This window comes from Carassius auratus, chromosome 16, assembly GCF_003368295.1.
Source record: "Carassius auratus strain Wakin chromosome 16, ASM336829v1, whole genome shotgun sequence".
Classification (NCBI taxonomy): domain Eukaryota; kingdom Metazoa; phylum Chordata; class Actinopteri; order Cypriniformes; family Cyprinidae; genus Carassius; species Carassius auratus.
The window spans coordinates 23,075,809-23,088,203 of record NC_039258.1 but is presented as its reverse complement, the minus strand read 5'-3'; positions in this window follow the sequence as shown (position 1 = coordinate 23,088,203).

Here is a 12,395-nt window from a genome sequence, read left to right as displayed (position 1 = left end):
AAAAGCTTGTTTACAGCGGGCCTTTTTAACACTCGATGAGATCTGAGGAGGCAAGTTCATAACCTGGTTCAGCTTAGGAAGCATTTAAGCTTCAACTGGACCTGAGAGAAGAAACATGCTACTGAAAACACACACTTAAGTTTAGTGCTTTATGTTAAGGGTTTTAGTCACTTAGCCCTTCAGTAAGTATGTGCAATAGGAATGCTTCACTTACACACTTTAAATGCAAAATCTTTCATAAAGTGGTGTCGTTTCTTTAAAGGGGTCATGAGCTTAGAAACCTCTTGATCTTTTGAACTATAAGAAGTCATTGTGCTATAAAACAATCCTGTAATTTGCAGAACTCAAAACATGCTTGTCAGACAAAGAACAGCTTATGCTGTCTGCCAAACGACACTTGTGGGATATACAACACTATGATGAAACAGTGTGGATAAGCCCCGCCTCCACAGAAGATGATCAGCACCTGCTTCTACAGCCTGCTGGCTGTTTAGCCCCGCCCACCGATTCTGTGATGAAGATCATGAATGATGATGAGCAAAGCTTGTCGCATCATCATACCCAAAAAGATTTGAGGCTGTAATTGGTGCCAAAAAGGGCTTCGACAAGGTATTGAGCAAAGGCTGTGCAGTCCATTTGATTAATTTTTTTAGTTTTAATAAATACCCTATAATGGCAACGTGAAAGAAGTCTGCTTCAGATCTAAGGAAAATAATGAATTTGATCCATTCTGGAATAAGACTGTAGCATGACAAAATGTGGAAAAAGTGATGTTTTTTGGATGTGAAAAATCTTAATAACATTATAAGAGAACCTTAGAGAACAGTAAAAAAAAAAAATAATAATAATAATAATAATAAATGAGATGGTCCGTGTCCCCTTTAAAATAATTCACTTTCTCTTGGAGTCTGAGAGCCAAAAACAGAAACTTGTTGTAATTTTATAAAACTGTCATGCTATGGATGTCCTGTGGTCCTCTTTCACCCCTCACACAAACACTCCTCTGCACAAGGTCATTCTCCATTCAGTGCAGTGCTGCAGAAGTTCAGCGGGGGGGTATTTTGGGCCTGCAGTGGTTTAGGAGTGTTTACAGCTCCACGTGCATGAGGCGCTGTGTTTGATGGTATATAAGTATGGGCACAAGTTTGCTAATGGTGTCAGGGCTGCATATAGATGTGTAAAACCCTCCTGTGAAAGAGTGGTGACAGTGACGTGAACGGAGGGAAACGGCAGGCCTTCCTGTGTTCCTCTGAGAAGGTTTGACTATCAGTGAGAGCATGTCAAGCAGGAGTGATTAAGGGACACTCTTAAAATAACCCACCGTGAGCTCCTAGTGCACTCGCTCTCCCTGATATAAATACACCCGTACGGTTCACGACCGCTGAAACAAAAACAGGAGGTAATCTCCTAATTTGTCATTCATGATTCAGTGGGATTTACAGTGCACCGGTTCAGGCTAGTATCTTTCCATAAAGTTGACATTCTTGTGAATTAAGTGTCTGTTTGACAGGGTCTGTCGCCCCAATCCGAGGTAGCAGCTCGGGCTTTTGTGCAGTTATTGGCCCCAATTTTGTGTTGTGGAGTCTCAAAATTCACACACAAATGCAGTGAAGTTCACAGACCGCAAGCAGTTTGTATATCGAGGTATATTTGTGTGTGCATCAGAAATACATTTCTGAATCTTGTTTGCATTTCTGAATTGTGTGTGTTTTTATGAATTTTGTGTGCATTTGTGAATTTTGTTTGCATTTGTGAGTCTTCTGTGCTTTTTACATTTTGTGTGTGCATTTGTGAATTGTATGCGCATTTGTGTATCCTGTGTGTGTATTTATGAATCCTGTGTGTGCAAATGTGAATGTAGTGTGTGCATTTATCTTTTTAGAGACTCGTCTAGCTCCATATTTTAGTGCTGTCCTGATTTATATCGTTGTTAGTCCATTCCATTTCAAATCTTGCTTTTCTGTCAGTGTGGTGTGCCAGCTACAAAGGAAGAAATGTTTTTTTGAGCAGCAATCAGCGTGATTTCTGAAGGATCATGTGATACTGAAAGCTGGAGTAATGGAGCTTTAGCATGAGAGGAAAACAGAAAGAAAAGAAAGAAGTTCTTTCAAATTGTAGATGTACTGTTTTTTTTTTTTTGTTTTTTTTTTATCAAATAAATGCAACCTTACTGAGCAGAAGAGATTTGTTTCAAACCCATTATTAAATATTACTGACTTTTTTTTTTTTTTTTTGAAATGGTAGTGTATATTATAGGCAATTTTTTGTAACGCCCCCCCAAGAACACCCCAAGAACAATATTGTTTCCAGCACCCCCTGATACCTCCTGGGATAGTGCCACTCCTGTTGAGAAACACTACACTAGACTACACCACCCTACACTGTAAAAAAAAAAAAAAAAACTAATAAATAAACTTATTTTTTGGAATTTTACAGTTTCATTTGACATTTTTATTCACATAATTTTGAAAGTTTAAGATGGTAAAATTACAGAAATAGACTGCAAATGTAGATCCGCACATTTATATGTAGCCAAAGGTCTATTTTTTCTTTCTTTTCTAGCGGACCATGCTGGAAGACCCTCACCACACACACACAAACAAGTGTAAGTAACAGATGAAAAGTAACTAATTTGTGTGCACTCCCAATCAGTAACAATGTATATAAAGAGGAGTTGTAAATTTAAACATATGCAAACCTAACAATAAAGAATGAATGAATATTGTTTGTTTTGTGGTTATTATAAACTGAAACCAAATTAATGCAAGTGACAAACAAGGACATTTAAATAAAGATGAACCTTAAGTAAATTTTTTAAAAAAAATGTTCTTCGTATAGATGTAAGGGACTCAAAAGAAATTCTGTTTTAAGGACAATTTCATCATAAATTATGTGTTTACCAAACTGCTATATTGTTGCAGTTTTGAACAATTCCTTGTTTCGTTTTTGTTGCAGTTATATTTTTATATAGTTTTATACTGTTGCAGTTATAAACAAACTGAATTGGTATGTTGTTTCAGTTGTGATCTAATTTTAACTTTTGGACTAATTTTTAAATTGGAATATTGTTGCAGTTGTGCTATAAATTTTTATACTTGTATATTGTTGCAGTTTTGAACAAAGAATGTTAGTAAATTGCAGTCCTGAACAAAATATACAGGTCCTTCTCAAAAGATTAGCATATTGTGATAAAAGTTGTTGTTAATGTAATGATAAAAATTTAACTTTCATATATTTTAGATTCATTGCACACCAACTGAAATATTTCATGTCTTTTATTGTTTTAATACTGATGATTTTGGCATACAGCTCATGAAAACCCAAAATTCCTATCTCAAAAAATTAGCATATCATGAAAAGGTTCTCTAAACGAGCTATTAACCTAATCATATGAATCAACTAATTAACTCTAAACACCTGCAAAAGATTCCTGAGGCTTTTAAAAACTCCCAGCCTGGTTCATTACTCAAAACCACAATCATGGGTAAGACTGCCGACCTGACTGCTGTCCAGAAGGCCATCATTGACACCCTCAAGCGAGAGGGTAAGACACAGAAAGAAGTTTCTGAACGAATAAGCTGTTCCCAGAGTGCTGTATCAAGGCAACTCAGTGGGAAGTCTGTGGGAAGGAAAAAGTGTGGCAAAAAATGCTGCAGAACGAGAAGAGGTGACCGGACCCTGAGGAAGATTGTGAAAAGGACCGATTCCAGACCTTGGGGGACCTGCGGAAGCAGTGGACTGAGTCTGGAGTAGAAACATCCAGAGCCACCGTGCACAGTGTGCAGGAAATGGGCTACAGAGAAGCAGCACTGGACTGTTGCTCAGTGGTCCAAAGTACTTATTTCGTATGAAAGCAAATTTTGCATGTCATTCGGAAGTCAAGGTGCCAGAGTCTGGAGGAAGACTGGGGAGAAGGAAATGCCAAAATGCCTGAAGTCCAGTGTCAAGTACCCACAGTCAGTGATGGTCTGGGGTGCCATGTCAGATGCTGGTGTTGGTCCACTGTGTTTTATCAAGGGCAGGGTCAATGCAGCTAGTTATCAGGAGATTTTGGAGCACTTCATGCTTCCATCTGCTGAAAAGCTTTATGGAGATGAAGATTTCGTTTTTCAGCACGACCTGGCACCTGCTCACAGTGCCAAAACCACTGGTAAATGATTTACTGACCATGGTATTACTGTGCTCAATTGGCTTGCCAACTCTCCTGACCTGAACCCCATAGAGAATCTGTGGGATATTGTGAAGAGAAAGTTGAGAGACGCAAGACCCAACACTCTGGATGAGCTTAAGGCCGCTATCGAAGCATCCTGGGCCTCCATAACACCTCAGCAGTGCCACAGGCTGATTGCCTCGATGGCACGCCACACTGAAGCAGTCATTTCTGCAAAAAGATTCCCGACCAAATATTGAGTGCATAACTGAACATAATTATTTGAAGGTTGACTTTTTTTTTTTGTATTAAAAACACTTTTCTTTTATTGGTCGGATGAAATATGCTAATTTTTTGAGATTGAGAATTTTGGGTTTTCATGAGCTGTATGCCAAAATCATCAGTATTAAAACAATACAAGACCTGAAATATTTCAGTTGGTGTGCAATGAATCAAAAATATATGAAAGTTAAATTTTTATCATTACTTTATGGAAAATAATGAACTTTTATCACAATATGCAAATTTTTTGAGAAGGACCTGTATTGTTGATGTATTCTTGCACTCAAGATGGTATATTATTTTGCACATATGTCTGATTATTTGAATTATGTGTTTAATTAACAGTTTTTTTTTTTTACTTGACTTTCCACATTGTTGAAGTAAAACATCTTACTGAAAACTAAAAACTGAAGAAAACAAAAAATCTCTTGTAAAATTCTATATATATATATAAACTATTTTTGAGTTACATAAAATGTATGTTATTTATTATGTACGAAGACCCTTGATTAGCTTCTTCAGGTGTGTTTAATTGTGCTTGGAGATGAACTCTACAGGACACTGGTCCTCTGGGAGCAGGATTGGACACCCCTGGTTAGAGTCTTACGGTTAGGTTTATGTCTTGCTACCACTATCCACTTGGACGGTCATGGACTGTTTTCATTTGAATGTTATCCATTTTGTACACAAAAAAGTGCAAGAGCTAAGCCATTTGTTCTGGAAACAATGCTATTATCCTGGATGCTACAGTACAATCAGCTCTTCTGCACTTAGCAACAAGATATAATATATTTTTGAGCATCTTTGATAATCCATTATCAAGTTTATCATGCACCGGTCCACATTGTATCTAATTTTGAGCTACTCACTTCAACTGGAAGACAGAAACTAAAAAGCACTTTTAATAAAACTTAGTAAATTTCAAAGATTCTTAACTGAACAAACCTTGAAAAGGTTTTTTTGCTGGACATTCTTGTCGACGGAGCGGCTGCGCTGATCACACGCTTCAAGAAGACGCACAGACAGGGAAAAAGAGCTGGTGTGCTCATGAGACTCAGAAAACACAGATTTCGAACGCCGTTGCCTAGCCTCAATCTGGCAAATCACCTCTCTCTCCCGGACAAAGAAGGATTTCTCACACTCTGCTCCTCTGTGTTTCATGGAAACTTGGCTGAAAGACGCCATACCAGACAGCGCGCTCCATCTGCCGGACTTTCAGCTGTTCAGAGCGGACCGCGACGCAGAATCAACGGGGAAATCGCGTGGCGGCGGGACATGCTTTTACATCAATGAACGGTGGTGTACATATGTAACGGTGTTAAAGAAGATGTGCTGCTCAAATCTTGAAACACTCTTCATTAACTGCAAGCCGTTCTATTCGCCGCGGGAGTTTCACTCGTTCATTCTGGTCAGTGTTTACATCCCTCCGCAAGCGCATGTGAGCTCAGCTTTACAGAAACTCGCTGAGCAGATCACAGACACAGAACAACAACACCCTGACTCTGTTTTAATCATTCTTGGGGACTTTAATAAAGCCAATCTCTCCCGTGAACTGCCAAAATACAGACAGCATGTTACATGTCCCACAAGAGACAGTAATATATTGGATCACTGTTACACAACAATAAAGGATGCATATCGCTCTGTTCCACGAGCAGCTTTGGGACGTTCTGATCACCTTCTGGTTCATCTTATACCGACCTACAGGCAGAAACTAAAATCAGCTAAACCTGTATCAAGGACTGTAAAAAGATGGACTAATGAAGCAGAGCAGGATTTACAAGCTTGTTTTGACGTCACTGATTGGAGTGTTTTTGAAGCTGCTGCCACCGATCTGGATGAATTCACAGAGACTGTAACATCATATATCAGTTTCTGTGAGGATATGTGTATTCCTACCAGGACTCAACTAAATTACAACGACAAACCGTGGTTTACTGCAAAACCCAGACAGCTCCGTCAGGCCAAAGAAGATGCTTACGTGAAGGGGGACAATGTCCTGTATAAACAGGCTAAATACACACTGGAAAAGGAGATCAAAGTGGCAGAGAGGAATTATTCTGAAAAAATAAGGACTCAGTTCACTTCCAACGACTCCGCATCAGTGTGGTAATGTCTAAAGGAGATCACCAATTACAAGACACCACCCCCCAGCACTGTGCTAAATCAACAACTGGCAGACGATCTGAACGAGTTTTACTGCAGGTTTGAAGAACTAGCACATGGCAACAGGTGCGCAAACTTAAACCTGCACGCGAGCAGGTTTATTTCATGTTAACAGGATTAGAGCCCAGCTTTCACAGCCATGTCTTCTCCATTTTTACGTCAGGAACCTGTTGCTGTAGGTGCCAGAAATATTTGAAGAGCTTTTTCGAGTTAATCGCGTTTTGCAAGATCGACAGGATCCTTTAGCGCATTGCGATAATCTACTGATTGAGAGATATTGTTTTTCTCGGGAGGGTGTAATCTACATTATCAACTTGTTGGAGCCACACGTTAAATGTTTGACTCGGACTCAGGCTTTAACAACTGCACAAACCGTTTGTATAGCTTTGCGATTCTTTGCTAGTGGCACTTTCCTTTACACTATTGGAAATGCAGAAAACCTGGGTAAAAGTGCTGTATATCGTGCCATTCGCGAAGTTTATCTGGCACTCAAACAGTTTTAGGTGGCTTTGTGGTATTTCCAAGCCACTTAAGACCACAGGCTGTGAAGTAGTTTTTTTTTTTTCAGGTACATTATAATTGTTAATGAAGATCATGATCATGCCAAAAAGTAGCCTAGGACTTCCAGTATTTGTTCCACCGACTTCCCCAACGTTATTGGGGCCATAGACTACACACACGTCCCTGTCAAGGCCACGCCTGGCCCCAATGAAGGGGATTTTGTGAACCGAAATGGATTTCACAGTGTAAATGTGCAGGCAAATTACAATTATTAATATTCCAGATTAGCAATAAATAAAAATAAAAGTATGCAGTTGACTGATTACAAATATTTTAGATGGTGTGTGACTCCATGTTCCACACCACAAATGTGGAAGCCAAGTCTGGTTCTGTGCATAACTCCAGGATTTTCAGAGAGCCACATTTATGCACATTTGTACGTGGTAAGGAAGAGATTTAAAACTCACTGTATTACATAATTTTATTACGAGCCTAACAAAACAGTATGCCTGCAGGCAGTACTTCATGATGCCATTCCTTGACCCTGGACCACAAACCTGTTACAATGCAGTTACAATGCAGCTTGGTTAACTAAAGGGAAGATTTCTGTGTCTTAAGGTTCTGAGGGTTGCACTTGACAGGGCTTGTGACATTATTGCATGTGCCATCCTCCACAATATCGCCACCATCAGAAAGGAGAGGACCCCTGTGGTGGAGGTGCAGCCTGATGACCTCCAGCCAGTGCACTAGGACCAACCTAGTTTTTTTTTTTTTTTTTTTTTCATAAAATGAATAGAAGACAACATGCTTAGATGGAGTTTTATTTCAATTATTATTTCTCAAGAAAAGCCAGTGATGGTCATCTTTTGCTACAATAAGATATATTGTTATCCAAGGGCAGCAATAGTGCTCTTTGTGAAAAATAGTGTTTTAGCACTTATTCTGAAGTTACTTTTGAAGCAACTCAATCTCTAGAGCCAGTTTTTTTTCATTAAGGTGTCAAGTTAAATTTCTCCCCTTAATTGTTTTTTTTAAGTTCAAAATACTCAATTTTCTGTTGAAGATTGTTTATATAGGGTATGGATATGCCCCTGTGCCATTCAAAAAATAATAATAATTTTGAATAAAATAAAAACACAAGTCTCATGCAACAGAAAAAAAGGAAAAGTAGACTGCCAACCTCTGTATCACTTTGTGCTGTAGGCGTTTCCTCCTGCAAATCATATTGCAGTCAGAAATAATGTACACACCTGTAAATTAAAGTTATTTTTGCACTTACAAGTACTTCCTCCAAAGGACAGTCATCTGAGAGGATTTCTTCACTGTCCTGTGCAAAAGAAAAATGGGTATTACAAAGTGTTTCACTTTCTTTCCTTTCGATGTAAAGTTAGAAAATGTCCACTTACTGCACATTTCATCCACCACTTTCTTGGGAACAGGTAAAAGTGTTGGTGTATTACAGTATGTAAAACTACTAAAGGGAACTCAATGGAATTACAATACACTAGGAAAATATGATCAATAATGCAAAATATTTTTACATTAAGTTATACAGTTTTCACCTTCACAAGTATGTTGAAAAGAAATGTACCAGTCATTTGGATTATATACATAAACGCAGGAAAATTTACAGTGTAGCAAAAGTATTTAAAACTCATTTACCTGTAATTAATGTGTTGCTGTTACTGGTCCCTGGCTTTAGGTCTAAGGAAGATCTGCCCCCAGGAATGCCCTGTACAATGGGTCGTTCTCCTTTAGCCCAAGGGCCAGCTCTCCTGCTGGGGTATAATGTGGGGGTGCAGGACCACCAGGTGTTTTTTTTTTTCCTGCTCCGCCTCTTTCTTGATTGCTGATTGTAAACCGACAGATACATAATTAAATGTTTTTTTTTGGTAAGGGATACGAAACAGAAGTAGGAAGGATTACCAGTTTGAAGAATATTCTTGTACTTCACTTTTACTTGTTCCCATGTTCTAGTGTGTCCTGAGCTGGCTCTAACATAAAGCAATTATGGAATTAAAATAAATACACACCGTAATAAGTGATAACCATAACATGGAATACTTACGCATTTAATTTGTCTGCTTTTTGCCAGCCCTCTCTCCTGGCTTTTGCACACTTTGAAGCGTTTCCTGATGTTTTAATTATTTTTTCAAACTCAGCATACCCTTACAGTAATAATTCTTGCTCTGCTGCATTGAAAAACTGAGCGCGCTCTTTGGCCATGGTGAACAGCCAATAGCAGAGTTGCTGATCAAGGTTCCTTGTATGAAAGTTGTTTAGGTGCGGATCTTATACTAGGTGACCACCGCTACAGATTGTTCAGGCAGAACAATAAATCACTTGGTCCATGTCCACAATAAAGTTCTTTACTTTTGTCTTTTGCAGTTACAGTATGAACAAAATGAACCAGAAATCGGACCCGATCAGCACGGAGATCTCTACAAAACTGCCGTGAGATTTAGCACAAAGTTACATGTCTGGGCAAGAACACATTTTGACTGATATTCATTTCTCCCGATCTAAACCAATGAAATTACAAGAATGATAGTCAGGTGATTCAGGAATAATATGTATATCCTAAAATGTAACAAATTAAATGTCCAGCAGAGGGCACCAGTGTCATTAAATCTTAGCCTTTTGTACAACCGCGCCCAAATTTGTTTAACAAATTTGGAAATAAAGAAAAGGCTCATTAATCTTTGTTGGTGTCATCAGGTAGGGCAGGCAGTTTAATCAGACGAGCCACGGGTCTTGTGTAACTTTTGTCTTTGATATTCACTAAAGCTGTGCGAACTCGTCCATCTTGTCCAGAAATGACTTTGGCTACTGTACCTATTTGCGACAGGGCTCTTGGTGCTTGTTGATCCACAATCATCACGACTTCACCAGTTTGAAGGTTTTCTGATTCTCTTTGCCATTTTTGTCGTCGTTGCATGTCTGGGAGGTAATGCAGTATGAAACATTTCCAGAAGTTTTCAATTAGAATCTGGCTGTGACGCTATCTCCTGCGACTGAGCATTTCTGATTGCGGATAGACAACTTGTGGTAATGCAGAGGTTGGACATCCCATAAGGAGGGAATTAGGTGTCACAGGGTCTATATCTGCTATATCTGAGGAAACATATCCCAACGGCCTGGAGTTTAATATGCCCTCCACTTCCACAAGTGCAGTGATCAGTACTTCCTCTGGCACGGATTGAGAACCAAGGGAGGTGCGCAGTGCAGTCTTGATAGACCTAACCTCTCTCTCCCATGATCCTCCAAAATGCGGTGGATTTGGTGGGTTTAGACGGAAATGGATCTGCTGAGAAGCCAGATGTTCTTTCAAGGCTGGGTGAAGTCTACTGAAGGCATTCTCGAGTTCTGTGCTACCTCCCTTGAAGTTTGTACCGTGGTCAGAAAGCACTTCATATGGTTTCCCTCTGCGAGCTATGAACCTTCTTAACGACATAAGAAAGGAGTCTGTGTCAATGCTCGATAGAAGTTCAATATGAACAGTTTTGGTAGTAAGGCACTTGTACAGTATTCCCCAACGTTTTTCACATCTGCGTCCGAACTTAACCTGGAATGGACCAAAACAATCAACACCTGTCGAATAGAAAGCTGGACAAAACAGTCTAAGTTTAAACTGGGGAAGTTCTGCCATCATGGGGATTTCTGGCTTCCCTCGCCATTTCTTACATTCAAAGCAGCTGCGTTGGTGTTTTTTAACTGCCTCTCTGCCTCTTATGATCCAATATTTCCGTCTCAGCTCTGCGAACACACACTCAGGTCCTGAATGTGACAGGAGGTTGTCGTAATGTTGAATCAGAAGCTTTACAAGAGGGTGAGCAGGATCTAAGACAATGGGGTGGATAGTGTTTGCGTCCAAGTGCTTACATCTGCGGAGGCGTCCACCTACACTGACTAATCTGCCTTTGTGATCATATTCTGGGGCTAGAGTAAGACGACTAGAGTGATATACAGGTTTACCTAACTGAAGTTGGGCTGTTTCATCTGGGAAGCTTTCAACTTGAGCACGTCTCAGAAGTTCCTGTTCAGCTTGTGTGTAGTCATCAGCAGAGAGTTCACTTTCGTCTGCCGCCCCATGAAGGTAAATAGCAGTAGCCTTAATCAGATCTTGAAGTGAATTGTATTGAGAGATATCTGGAATATCAGTTTGGCTGGAGGATAGCGCTCCACAGAAAGTAGAACTGCGGTGTTCTTGAATATCATCACCTACAGCCTCAAGTGGCTGTTTGGGCCAAATACTAACTGGCTGAGTTAAGAACTGTGGACCTTGATTCCAGCGGCTTTGTGTTGTAAGTTTAGAGAGAGTGAGGCCTCTGGTAATGTCGTCAGCTGGGTTCAGCTCTGAATTAATATAGCACCAGGCTTTTGGGTCTGTAAGATACTGTATCTCAGCCACCCGTGTTCCGACAAACACCTTGTAGTTGCATGAGTCAGACTGAAGCCAAGTCAATACAGTTGTGGAGTCAGTCCAGTATAATTCTTGATCAATTTTGATAGTGAGTTCTTTTCTCAGAGTGGCAGCCAGCTGAGCGCCAGTCAGGGCAGCACAGAGTTCGAGTAGCGGTATAGATTGTTGTCGTTTGGGTGCTACTCTCGATCTCGCAGCAACAAATGAAACCTGAGTTTCGCCATGTTCATCACTTTTACTGATATATGCAACTGATCCGTAAGCACATTCCGATGCATCACAGAATACATGAAGATTGTGACTGCTAACTGACAGATCAGTATTTGGTTTGGTGTAACATCTTGGGAATGTGACGTGTGGTAATTGTGACAGCTCACTTTGCCAGGTCAACCAGGCCTGAAGTAGATCTTTGGGAAGATCTGGGTCATCCCATTCACGTTTCTTGTCCCATAAACGTTGAATGATAATTTTGGCTCTTGTTGTGAATGGAATTAAAAAGCCTAATGGGTCATATTGGCTTGCAAGGGTTTTGTAGATGTTCTTCAATGTTGGTGGAGAATTTTCCTTTTTTTGTATCTGTAACCAAGAGCATCCGAAGAGCACTGCCAGCGTAGGCCCAGAGTCATTTCCTGTGGGTCTGCTCCACTTTGAGTGAACCAAAGGTGACTGTTTGCAGATTTCAGCTCATCCGGGAAATTAACGATTACTGATGGAGTGTTGGTGGCATACGGTCTCAATTCAAAGCCACCCTCTGAAAGGAGTTTATGCATCTTGGTTACAAGAGTCTGTGCTTCATCAGCTGATGGAAAACTTTGCAGCCAGTTGTCAACATAAAAGTTGTGCTCTACTGAGGCATGCACATCCTCGTCTGGT